Genomic DNA, 13758 nt, shown 5'->3' with positions numbered 1-13758 from the left:
GACTTTTCTAGAAATAAATGATTTATAAAACAACCCAGGAAATGATCCCTGGCTGCTACTAGGCCCCTGGGAGGGAGGGCAGGCCTCTTTCCCCCTGCCCCAATCCCCAGTTGGACCCCAGAACCAGGCTTCCTGACTGTCCCCTGTCCCTGGAGGCCCACCCCTTCCCTCGTCCCCTCTCTTGTGGCTCCTGGGTCTTGAGGCCACCCCGTCTCCCCCAGTCTATATGTGCACACACACAACACGTGCACATGCACATGTACACATATGTGCACACACACACGTGTCTGAGCTCTTGGTCCAGCTGTGAACGCACAGCCTGGTCCCTGGTGAGCCCCAGATGGTTACCTTCTTCCAGGATTCAGGAGATGGATACTAAGGCCAGAGCTCCCTTCCTCCTTTTACTCCCTCCCTGAGGCAACGTGGTGCCCATCTCACAGGTGGGCATGCTGAGACTCTGAGATCCAAATGCACAAGCCTGGAGAGTGGCTGAGAGACAGGGAGGGGGAGTCCCAGGGGCAGCCTGTGCACAGGGCAGGGCCGAGGGAGCCTGGCCCTCCGTGGGGTTCCTGGGAATGAGGCTGTTTACCGTGAGCAGGCAGCTCCAGGGCCTTGGGCCCCCAGGTGGGAAGAAGCCAGGCCCTTGTCAGGTGGCTGCCTGCACAGGTACAAGTCTGGCACCAGGTGGCCACGTTCAGGAAGAGGCTGGCCTGAGGAGAGCTGCTCCAGGGCTGACCCCCGCCCCCCTCAAGCTCACCTCCTGCCCCTCTGCCCCTCACTCACTCCCTCTGCCCCAGCCACCCAGTCCCCAGTCCTTGCTGAGCCTTCATCGAGAGGATCCCCACAGCCTGGCCTTAGCACCTGCAGCTCCCTCTGCCCAGAGCACTGGTCCCAACCCCCTGCCTTTGCACGTGGGTTTCTCCTCTTTGTTGGGGCTTCTGTTCAAACGTCACCCCCTCAGAGGGGACCTCCCAGGCTCTCTCCATCCCATCTTCTGCTTTCTTTCCTTTGGAGCCCTGCTCACTGCCTGAAATGATCTCAAATGTCTGATTCTCCTTGGCCACAATACAGGCTCCATGAAACAGAGGGCTTTTAGATGTCTGTCTGTTTTGTTCACTGCTGTATCTCCAAGACCTGCAGCAGGCGCAGAACACAGTGGCGCTCAATAAATGTTTGCTGATGTACTGAAGAAGTTTTGAGAAGATGAGATGTAATTTGTATCACAGTGGGAGGGGTGGGTGCTTCAGGGGAGACGTCATTCACAGAACTGGGTGATTTCTCCAGGGTTTTGAAGCGTGTCATGAGCAGCGCGACGTCACAACGATAACAATAATATTTATTGGGCACTTCCTGCAGTGAGCACCGTACACAGATGATCTCAGAGGCCTCCCAGTGACCTGCCAGCTCAGGGCTGTGATCAGCCCCACTTTCCCTGAGGCAACGTGGTGCCCATCTCACAGGTGGGCATGCTGAGACTCTGAGATCCAAATGCACAAAGATCAAAAGGAAACTGTAACTCAGAGTTACACTTAGGGACTGCTCCAGGTCACTAGCAATTTGGTGGCAGGCCGTAGTTGAATACAAGGCCACTTTGACCCCCTCCCTCAACACCCTGGTCTGTCTCCATCCCTCCAGAGCCTGAAGATTCCCTGGAAATCGCACAGTCCCTGGATTCCTGGCACAGCCAAGAGAAGTCATGTGTGTCCCGCCCATCACCCCCTAGCTGGTCAGGGGCCCAGAGTGGATGATCCTGGGCTGCTGGTGGGCCCCTGGGAGGGAGGGCAGGCCTGGCAGCTGTCCTGTCCTGGGGACGCCAAGCAGCCGGGAGTTTCTCTCCCCGGACTTACTGTACATGATTCAGCGCCAGCCCCAGTTGTGAAATCTGGGAATCTTGTGGGCAAGGCTGGGCCTGGGGGATGGCCGTCTGGGAAGAGGAGGCTGGGAAGGGGTTAAGGGGGGTGGCGGGGGAGGAGGAGGCAGGCGCCAGGCCAGACCAGCAGAGAGCACACAGTTAGCACTGGGCTGGCTGCCTGTGGCTGGCCTCTGACATCACGGCTGCGTCAGCCCAGCCAGCCCCAGCCCCTCACTTCCTCCTCTCCCTGGGCAGCATCCTCCACTACCTCCCCAGCCTCACTGTTCTGTCCTGAAAACGAGCAGCGCCCAGCCTTCCCTCCTGGAAGGGGGCAGGGTGGTCAGGGAGAGGGAGAGGACAAACACCACTTTGCATCCAGGAGGGACTTAGTAAACCACAGCCGACAGCCGTGATGTGTTGGAGCCAAACCATAATCCTGGGAGAAAAGGCAGGTAGGAAGCTCTCACACTTATTTTAGAAAAGAAGAGACTGAGGGTCTGAGAAGGGAAGGGACTTGCCCAAGGTCACCCAGCTGCACAGTCATAATGACTTGTAAGGAAGCATCGTGTTGATCTCCTCCACTCTTCATTAGAAGGACATGTGTCTCTCGGTGCCTGGTTGGGCTGCAGTGAATGTCCCAAGGCCTGGAATTTTCTTCCTCATCTCGTTAATTTGTTAAGTCAGATTAAACCAAATGAGCATTTGTTGGACTAGAGGAACAACAAAGGAATTCACAGGAACTAGTCATCAATCAGTTATGATTTACGGTAGTGAATCTAATAAATTCTGCAATTGAAATGTTTTCCTTAAGAAATCACGGAATGAGGCCGGACACAGTGGCTCACGTCTATAATCCCAGCATTTTGGGAGGCCAAGGCAGATGGATCACTTGAGGTCAGGAGTCTGCAACCAGCCTGGCCAACATGGTGAAACCCTGTCTCTACTAAAAATATAAAAATTAGCCGGGCCTGGTAGTGCACACCTGTAATCCAAGCTACCTGAGAGGCTGAGGTGGGAGAATCACTTGAACCTGGGAGACAGAGGTTGCAGTGAGCCAAGATCATGCCACTGCGCTCCAGCCTGGGTGACAGAGTGAGACCCTGTCTCAAACAAACCAACGATATCACGGTATGCCTACTCTGCTCCAGGCTCATCTACATGCATCAGGCTCCATCCTCATGGCAACTCTTCGAAGGTGGGACAATTACCCCATCTCACAGAGGAGGAAACTGAGGCACGGAGAGGCAATTGATGCCTGAGGCCACAGAGCCAGTAAATGACAGTGGTGATAATAGTAATGCTAGCCGGCCTCGATAAGCCGCTTCCTCTGAGTACTGAGCATGGTATTCACAGGAGCGCACCAGCTTCTCTAGCTCCCCAGGAGGAGAGAGGGCACTCTTACTCTCCCCATGTCACAGGTGAGAAACCAAGGCCCAGCTGGGTTACAGTGCTTGCCCAGATCACACAGCTAGGAAGTGGCAAAGCTGGGATTTGAACCCAGGCCATCTGGCCTCTGTCCCTGGTCAAGCACAGTGCTAAAGCTGGACACACTGTAGGTGCTCAGGTCACTCAGAGGTGACTGAACTGGAGATGCCCAGGGCTTCAGAGGGCACTCCTCCCACAAGCTACCCCTCACATCGGCTCAGGGCTGCCCTGAGCTGGCATGGCACGGCTGGGCAAAAAAGTGCAGTTATATCTTCCCCAGGATGCTGTTACCCCCATGGCTGCCACAGCCTTGAGTGCACAGAACCACCGTGAAGACCTCCAGGATCCTCCCCATTTTACAGAGCAGAAAAGCCAAGGCCCAGAGAGGGTGTGTGACTTGCCCAAGGTCACAGAGCATGGTCATATGGGCTATAGCCAGCCCCACTCCCAGCTCCTGAGCCTGCCCTCAGTTTCGAAGGCCCTGGAAGATGAATTTCAGGAGGAAGAGGGGAGCTGAGACCTGGCCCTCCCTGACCCTCCCCAGGAATGGTCTTTCTTCTCTTCCTGGCTTTCTATCTTCTAGCTCGGTGGGACTGGGCCTCACATGAGCTGGCTCGCAAAGTGGGACAGGAAGGGCATTCCTGGCAGAGGAAACAGCACGGGCAAAGTGGATAGCATGTGGAGCAGGGAAGGAAGAATATCTAACTGGGCTGCGGTGGAGAGAGTGAGGGGCCGGGGTGGGGAGCGGGTAGAGTCAGGTAAGGAGGCCTTGAATGTCATGCTCAGGATTTTGGGCTTTGTCCAGAGGCGAGGGGAAGTCAGGAAGGCTTCAGAGCAGGGAAGGACCAGGATGGCTAAACAGAGGGTGGACTATCGCCGTCCCCTCCCCACTATCACCCTGCTTCTGTCCTGGCCCCTCCAGTCCATTCTCCCCCCACAGCCAGAGGGATCTATGAAAACTCAAGCCAGACCATGTCCCTCCTCTGCTCAGAACACTCCATGACTCCCATCCTGCAGAGAAAAGGCTGAAGGTCTCGACAGCCCACTTGACCCTGCAGGACTCATCCCCCACGGCCTCTCAGCCCTCACATCCTCCTGCTCTCTCCCTCTCTCCCTCTGTCCACACACAGGTCTCTTTGCTGCATCCAGCCCCCAGTCAGGGCCTGTGTGCACCGTTCCCACTGCCCGGAACACTCTCTCCTCCCCAAGGCTCCCTCCTCACCTCCTACAGAACATTGTCAGCTGTCACCTGCTCACCAAGGCTGTCCCTGTCCCGCCCATTGAAATCCCATCTCCTTTTCCTGCTTCACTTCTCTCCCTAGCACAGATCTTCTCAAATGCCATAAGCAACATATTTATCTTGTGCATTGCCCACTGTCTCTGCAAGTGTGAAGTCCACAGGGGCAGAGACCTTTGGCCGTCCTATGTCCTGCCATGTCCCCAGTGCCTGACCCACAGGAAGTGCCCAATAAATATTTGCTCAGTGAATAGATTCTTTTTTTTTGGCAGAATAACTTGGTGAGGACCTTCCCTCGGGGATGCAGATGGAGAAGTGACCTGCCCAGGGTCACCCAGCTCACAAGTGGCAAGCTCGTCTAGCCCCAAAGTCTGTGATTTTGGTCTCCATTCCAGGCTGCCCCTCTGGGGTTCAGGCCCCACATCAGCCACTGTACCACTGAATCGGCCCATAAGGCTGCAAGCTGGGGTCTGTCCTTGGTTCCATCTTAAGCTAGAGGCTCAGAGAGGTAAGGTGACTTGCCCAAGGTCACACAGCAACTTAGGGTGTGAGTTCGGCTCTTTCTGCCTCTGTATTTTGGATACTTTCTGTTAAAGCAGCTCTGCCTCCCCCTCCTCCTTTCCTCTTTCCAAACAATGTGTCTGCGGCTGGAACATCAGGCCTGTTGTGCGTGGCCTTGACATACACCATGTCCCGGGCCTGGCCCCGCCCACCACCCTGGCTGGGCCACGAGCACAGCGCCTGGTTCCACATGCCTCAGGGATGAACCGCAGAGAGTGTGACCAGGCCCAGCTGACACATCTCGAAGCAGATGTGGGTCTGCCTCCCACAGGCCCATCCGGCCCCCCCACCCCACCCCCCCACCACCAACACCAGCCAAATCTCAGCCCATCTTTATCTTCCAGGGGTGGTGCTGGGCCTTGTGGGGCAGAGGGAAAGGTGAACCATGACCCTGAGGAGCTCAGAGACTGGCAGGAAGAGCAGATCCAGGGCTAGAACCAGGGCCAAAGTCTTGGTGGTTATAGAGGAAAAAGAAACTGGCTCTGAGATTGAAAACTCAGTGTCACCAGGGACCAGGCAGGAATTTAAAATGAGTACAGTGGGCTGGGGTAAGATGATAAATAGCCACGACTCCTTGGCTTCAGTGTCAGAGAGACAAGAGGGAGTGGTGGGGACTGGGGCACATGCCTTGTCTGAAGACAGTCACCTCTCAGCTCCAGCTGGTGGTGGTCCCTAGAGAACGGGGCTCAATATGATCAGATGCTCTGTGCCCTGATTTTCCAGAGGGGGTCAAAACACAGGTTTTTATGTCATAGCCACAGGCTCTTAAATATTGGCTTCATTCTTTTAAAAATTCTGTGTGGATGGAAGAAAGTCACACAGGCTTGGGAGCCAGATTGCATCCCTGAGGCCTCCAGTTTACAGCCTCTGTTGGCTGCAGCCTAATGGAGCAGGGACGGTGGCCAGGACCCAGCTCCAGCAGCTCCAAGGGATGTGGAGAAGGTTCCTGTCATCTGGTCCCCTCCTCCACTCCACAGGGATGATTCTTCCGCCCACCAGCTCTAGCAGCCTGGGGGTTGAAAGGGAGCCTGGGCGGGACTGAGGTCTCCTTTCTCACATGGGACACAGCTGTGGATGTGTTTTTCAGGCGGATCCTAATTTCTCCCCATCGCCCGTGGCTCTGCCACACCAGGAAATGGGTGACACTTTGTGCCCCAGGTTGTCTCCCAGTAGCCCTGCTCCATGCTCCAAGCTACCTGCTTCCATCAGCACCATGTCCCTTATGACCAATTTTCAGATGAGGAAGCAGGCTCATGGAGGGAGTGTCTGACCAGGTCCCTGCCATGAACACACAGGCGCTGGGCTTCAACCCAGCCTCACACACTTGACCACTGGGCCCTCGTCCCATCCCTTCCTGGTAGAACCCAGCCCACCCTCCAAGGCTTGTCTCCAGAGCTTCCTCCTGGCTTTTTAACAAGCAGCCGGGCCCCTGGCCAACTGCCAGGCACTCAGACATGAACCGATCGAGTGTGTCTCAGGCTCTCCTGTGCTATTTGTCGAATGACTATTTCGCTCATTTTCCCCAAAGTCATAGCTTGTCCACATCCAATCTGTTGTCTCAGTTTCTGACCACATGTCTGTATGCTTCCCAGATGCCTCCTCCTGGATGTCCCCCAGGCATCCTCCAAATCAGTGTGCCCAAAGCAAGTTCAGCAACTTCCCCCAAACTGTTCCTCTCTGCCTATCTCCCCTCTTATGGAAGGCTGCACAACTGTTCAGTGTCCAAAGCCAGAAACATGAGCATCATCTATAATGCCTCCCACCGCCACACGTCCAACCCAATTGGTCACTAAAGCCTGGGAGTCTCGTCCTCAGTCTCCCTGACATCCCTGCACCCTCCCTTCCTCTGAGGCTACCATGCCAGGTCAATCTCATCACCTCCCACCCAGGTGGCTGCAGTTCCTCGCCACCTCCCTGCAATGATACTTCCTCTTCCCCAAATCCAGCCTCCTGTAGGGGCCTGAAAGACACCTACTGCATCATGCTGTTTACTGTCAGAAGCAGAGCGATCTGAGCTCACTGCAACCTCCACCTTCTGGGTTCAAGAGATTCTCCTGCCTCAGCCTCTCAAGTAGCTGGGATTATAGGCACACACCACCACAGCCCAGGTAATTTTTGTACTTTTAGTAGAGATGGGCTTTTGCCATGTTGGCCAGGCTGGTCTCAAACTCGCAACCTCAGGTGATCCAACTGTCTCTGCCTCCCAAAGTACTGGGATTACAAATGTGAGCCACCGCACCCGGCCGTGTACAGGCTGTTCCTTCTGCCTAGCATGTTCTTCCCAGTCAACTCTTTGTCTAACTACTCCATATATGCCCTTCAGGACTCAGTTTACATGTCACAGGCTTCATAAACCTTCCCTGACCCCCTCAGTCTGGTTTAGGAACCTGCTGAGGTCCTACAGCACTTCCCACCTCCCACCACGTGTGAGTCAAACTACAGTCATTCTGGGAACCAGAAACCCTTCCAGATTTGGGGTTTGTTTTGGATGTCAGAGACAGCATTCCTTGCAGGCATTTTAGGCAGAAAGGATTGAACACAGGGAACTGAGCATTCACAACATTGCTAAAAGGCTGGAGAGGCACCAGCACCACACAGCAGAACTAGGCCTTCAGGGAGCTGTCAGCCACTCAGGATGGTGGGGAATCAGGAGGCCACAGGGGAGCCAGAGACTTTGAGAACACATCACAGCACCAGTGATCTGGAGATGAGGAAGCCACCACCACCACCCCTACCTCTAGACTCTCCAAGAGTGATAACCAGACGCCAGTGTTGCTGCAAGAAGATCCAGCCCATGACCACTCTCACCAGCAGAAAGAGAGCCCGGGCAGAAACAAGGCGGCCCCCACTTCCTGACTCACAGGAAGGCATCTGCCTGGCAGGACCCGCTGGGCGTACAGAGACCCTGCTGCAAAGGAGGCTAGGAAATGTGGCATGTAGCCTTCCAGTCTCTGCAGACTTTAGCTAGAAAGAGATATTAATAGGAACGAATGCTGAGGATCAGACAACCCTGAATATGAGGTCTTGGGATCCCCCATCTCAGCCCCAACACCCTGTGTGAATGGAATCCTCTGCTTACTTGTCTGTGTTCCCTGATGGACTGGGGACACTTTAAAAGGCTGAGATGATGCCTTGGATACCTCAGGCTCGGAAGCATCTTGCATAGGCCCAATGCAAGACAGTAGTCATGTAAGAAGAAGAAACCCTGTCTCTACTAACAATACAAAAGTTAGCTGGGCTGTGGTGGCACGCACTGTAATCCCAGCTACTCAAGAGGCTGAGGCAGAAGAATCTCTTCTTTATTTGTTGAGCATTTGCTATGCACTGAGCACTGGGCTACACGTTTTACACACCTGTTTACAAATTCACAATGCAGTAGGGTAGGGATTATTGCTGTCCCTATTTTATACATAAAGAAGAGAAGGCCCATAGGGGTGAAGTAAATTTCCCAAGGTCACCCAGCCAGTACATATTAGAGATGAGATTAAAAATGCAATCCAGGGCCGGGCGCGGTGGCTCACACCTGTAATCCCAGCACTTTGGGAGGCCGAGGCAGGTGGATCACGAGGTCAAGAGATCGAGACCATACTGGTCAACATGGTGAAACCCCGTCTCTACTAAAAATACAAAAAAAAATTAGCTGGGCGTGGTGGCACGTGCCTGTAATCCCAGCTACTCAGGAGGCTGAGGCAGGAGAATTGCCTGAACCCAGGAGGCGGAGGTTGCGGTGAGCCGAGATCACGCCATTGCACTCCAGCCTGGATAACAAGAGTGAAACTCCGTCTCAAAAAAAAAAAAAAAAATGCAATCTAACTTCTAGCTCCAAACACTTGTCACTTATGAGAGGCACCTTTATCTTCCCCCAGGTATTTTCTCCCAAGCACCCGGAAAAGTCACAGCAATGTTGTGCAATGAATGACTGAATACACAGTGTCTTCTCCTTTGAGAAACTACCTGGCTCCATCTCGGCTGCCTTCGCTCCACTGGACTTGGGTTCCTCTCCAAGATCAGCGCTCAGAGAGTAAAACTCAATGCGTAACACTACACTGGGACTCCGCACCTAGGGTCTGTAGGTGGCGTTTAGGCTCTGTGACCACCACTCCCATGAAGTTCCTAACATTTTGTGTTTATATGCAATTTTCTGGAGATACAACTCAAAGCTTTCACTAAACTTTCAAACTTCAAAAACTTGATACTGCTGCATCAGGGAGGAACACAGGAATTTCCCTGCCTTCTGACCTCAGTTCAGATCTTGTGACATAGCCTGCATTCACCTGTATACCCATCCAACTCACCTATCCATCCATTAATTCTCTCGTCCACCCATCCATGCACTGGTACATCCATTTTCCTATCCACTCATCCACCCATTCGCCTACTCATCCACCAATTGATCTAACCACCCACCCATCCATCCATCCATCCACCTACCCATCCATCTATTCTCTTATCCACCCTCCCACCCCCAATTCAGTCATTTATCTACACACCCATTCTCCTGTTCACCCACCCACCCACCCATCTATTCTCTTATCCACCCTCTCACCCACCAATTCACTCGTTTATCTACACACCCATTCTCCTATCCATCCATCCTCCATCCATCCACCTACCCATCCATCTATTCTCTTATCCAGCCTCCCACCCCCAATCCATTCACTTATCTACCCATCAATTCTCCTATGTATCCATCCATCCATCCACCCATTCTCTTATCCACCCTCCTACCCACCAATCCATTCATTTATCTACCCATTTATCTATCCATTCTCCTATCCATTCATCCATCTACCCATCTATCTAGTCTATTATTCAACCTCTTACCCATCAATATGTTCATTTATCTACCCATCCATTCTCCTATCCACCCGCCCTCCCATCCTTTCATCCATCCATTTACCCATTCATCTGTCCACCCACTCATCCATCCACCCACTCGTTCATCTATCCATCCAGCCATTTGCCCATCTATATACCCATCCATTATTCATGGAATCACCAGTCCATCTACCGATTTATCCCTTTATCTCTTTATTCATCTAGCCATCTATTAAGTCATCCATCATTTTATTTATTAATGAACTCATTTAATTATATATTTATTCATTCCTCCATCAGTAATTCACAGTATTTTACCATGAAATCATCCACATCCATTTGACTATCCACCCACCTGTCAGGTATCACTCATCCTTGCACCCATCAAATGCTCCATCCACCCATTCTGTTCTCTATACCAGAACCAATAAGTGAATCACAGCTGGCTCTGCCCTTCGAGAAGCTCACAATCCAGTGATGGAAACAGACAGCTACAACACAAGGTGGAAAATATTCAGAGGTCAAAGTGAGCTCCGGGCAGGTGCCTTCAGAGGAGGGGACTCAGGTCCTTCTGAAGACTTAGAGAAGGCTCCTTGGAGGAGGCAGCATCCAACCAGGACTCATAAAGTCAGGAAAATGGTGAACAAACTCCCTTAGATATCCCAGAGGGGAACTCACAGAACCTAACCACCTGGATGCTCATTGAGCTCTTTGGAGCATCAGAGACAGAACACCTGTGACAAATGTTAACCAGTAATCCCCAAACCCAATGGATTATGGAACACTTTCTCCCTTGTCACTCCTATTAATATCCCAGAGATTCTGTGTCCCCCTGATTCCCTTTTGGGAAATGCTAGTCTGCTCCAAACTTCTTCTTTCCACAAACAAGAAAACATGCACACAAAATTCCACAAAACATCTCTGACCTCAAAAATTTTGTTCATCTGTAGATAAGATGCAATGTACAATATATGGGGTTTTTTACCTGCAGAGCTGAGCACAGTGCGTAGCACACAGTAGGTGCTCAATAAGTGTTTATCCAAAGAATGTGGCCCTCGTTGAAGGAGTCACTCCAAAATGGTCCTTGGCTTTCAAGCTCTTTCTACTCCCCACTAATCCCTGTGTGACCTCAGCCAATGCTGTGACTCCCAGCTTCAGTTTTTCTGTCTGGAAAATGGGCAATAAGATCACCTCAGCAAAGATTGATGCAGGAAGTGCATGCTTAGACTCCACTTGGGTTGCAGGCTTTGTCTCAGGATGTAGCTCACTGCCACTTTCTCACCCTTTCTAGCCAGCGATGAAGACCTAGAGGCATCTGGGCCACACCGAACCTTTGAGGTAGAGGCTGGTATCTGGAAGCCACCTGAGTAATCCCACTGTGTTCCTGCCCAACCTGACGGGGCATGAACTGGAAATTCCCTATAATACTTGCTCATTAAATGGTTCCTCCCTCCTCCTGCTTTTCCTTGGCCTCCCACTCTCCCTTACCCAGCTCCCAAAGCGCCTGCGGAAATCTCTGCAAAGGAGTCTGACTGGTTTGGGGAGGGCTGGGCGGCCACTTCTCCTTCCTGCCACCCACCTGCCCACCCGCTGCCGGAGCCCAGGCCTCCGCCTGCCAGGAGGTGTGGGCTGTGCAGTTCTGGAACACAGAGCCGAATGCCCACGCAAGATAAAGGGACCACTAGTGCCGCCTCAGCCCAGGCCCAGCCTTGTGCAATCCAGATCTCTGCTGCACAGAGACAGCCACAGGGATGAGCGGATATGCTTATCTGATGGGGCCACGAGGCCTCCAGATGACTCCCGGGGCTGCATTCTCTCAATTAGGCGTTGGACTCCTCACTGCCAGGCAAATGCGCCTGCTTTTTGGGCACATCCTCATGCTCCTTCCAGTCAGTCAACACTTATTAGGCACTTCCTGTGTGCCCAGCCCTGTGCTGAGTGCTGGGCACACAGAGGTAAATATGACAAAGTCCCCGCCCCATGGAGCTCACAGTCCAAGGGGGACAGGGCAGATACATAAAAAAAGAGAATGGTCTCGGGAACGTGGGTGACTCTCAAAATCGTGATGTCGAGGAAAAGACGCCCAATAAATAATACACTGCCTGATTCCACTTATAGAAAATTCTAGAGAACACAAACTCGTCCACGGCCACAGAAAGCAGATCAGCCACAGTTGGCAGAGTTGGCAGGCGATGGGAGTGTGGCTAGGGATCCAAGAGGGATGAAGGCCAACAGGACACAAGAACACTTTTGGGGACAATGAATACAACTGGCACCTTGATTGTGCTGGTGGTTGGGGAGTGCGTGCGTATGTCCGAACTCATCCACACGGACACTGGAGTATGGGCGGTTTATCATGTGTTTGTTACACCCCAGTAAAGTTGTTGAGGACAAAAGAGAAATGATTAAGGGCAGTGTGAGCAGTGCAGCAATGGGGAAACTCAGGAAGGTCCTGGAGGTGGATGGAGAGGGTGGTCAGGGAAGGCTTCCTGGAGAAGGTAACTGCTGAGCAAAGTTTTGAAAATGAAAACGACTCACATGAGGAATGAAGAAAAGAGAATGGTGGTAGATTCCAGATAGTCCGAGCTCAAATTCTGACTCCTGTGGATTCACAAAAAGCCATGTGTCTTTAACTTCATCTCTCTGAGACTCAGTTTCCTCATCTGTGAAATGGATCTCCTATTTACATGATCGGACTGGTGGGAGATTGAAATTATGGAAAGCCCTTGCTGCGTATCCAATGCTCACAGCATCCGCAAATGCCCTGAGGCAGGAGAGGAACAACAGAGGAAGTCTGTGGCTGCAGCAGGGAGAGGAAGGGGAGAATCGGGGTGGGAGGGAAGGCCCCGGGGACCAGGGTGAGGCTGGAGCTATCTCCCAGCACTGGATAGCCAAGACAGGGCTGGGTAAATGCAGGGGAGTTTTATCAACAAAGCTGTCCTTTTAACAAGGTCACTCTGATTATTACAAAAAACAATTTTACAGTCGGGAAAACTGAGGCTTGAGCAAAGGATTGTTCCGAGGTCCGGTGGAATCACAGAGCTAGAAGGGAAGTGGTCTCCCATCCGCCCAAGCCTCTGTAATTTTCTAAGCAGATGAAGGGCTGTTATCCAGGTTTATCTGCACATCTGGTGATGGAAATTCACAATGTTAACAGTTCTTCCGATAGTATCCAATTACGAGAGGCTTCTTAAACCGGACCCAGCTCTTCCTCCTGCCCTGCTCAGACAGCAGCTGCTACCCTGCCAGAGTCACGGTGGGAGGAGCCAGCTGTGGGTGGGGAGGAAGTGGGAAGAGGTGTGAGTTGTGACGGAGGCTTTCTGGATGCTGCCCCCAGCCCTCTGCCACAAGACCCTGGGACTTGCTCATTCCTTCACTGGGCCTCAGTTTCCCCATCTGTAAACGGGGAGATGCTCGTGGCTCCACCATCTCCTTCCAGCTCTCGGAAGCAGACTTGGCCCTACTGACGGGCCTGGCAGGGGTGGAGCAGGCATGGGGTTCACCAGTATCACCCATCCACCCCCATCTTGGGAGCCAGGGCCAACCTCGGGGCAGGAGGCCCAGGCCCTGTCTGGGGATAAAGGCCGGTGCCCCAGGGCACAGCCAGCTTAATAACAGGTTCCAGATCCAAGAGGGGTTTGAACCCAGGAGAATAGGTTCAAACACAATTGAGCAGCCCACGTTCCTGTCTGTAGCTCTGAAAGCCAATCGTTCCCACACCCAGAGGGCCCGGTCCCCACTCTCATCAAACCCATTCACCCCGGCGGAGCCCCTATCCATGTGCCTACCGCGTGACAAGCTTCCCAGAAAATGAAGGCTCCTGATTCTGGCCATGAGCTCTGGACCTGCCCTGGTCCCCAGTCCC

General features: G+C 52.8%; 1 long non-coding RNA gene across 2 annotated transcripts; it reads left to right on the top strand.

Annotated features, from left to right (window-relative positions):
• The first annotated feature begins 2126 nt into the window (after nucleotides 1–2126).
• Nucleotides 2127–13164, top strand: LOC103792945 (uncharacterized). Of its 2 annotated transcripts, XR_013535250.1 has the most exons (3): nucleotides 2127–2304; nucleotides 4787–5022; nucleotides 8942–13164. It is a non-coding gene; the product is annotated as an uncharacterized LOC103792945 (long non-coding RNA). The 2 variants fall into 2 exon arrangements; XR_013535251.1 differs by lacking the exon at nucleotides 4787–5022.
• The last annotated feature ends 594 nt before the right edge of the window (nucleotides 13165–13758 follow it).

This window comes from Callithrix jacchus, chromosome 5, assembly GCF_049354715.1.
Source record: "Callithrix jacchus isolate 240 chromosome 5, calJac240_pri, whole genome shotgun sequence".
Classification (NCBI taxonomy): Eukaryota; Metazoa; Chordata; class Mammalia; order Primates; family Cebidae; genus Callithrix; species Callithrix jacchus.
This window is presented reverse-complemented; position numbering and strand designations above follow the sequence as displayed.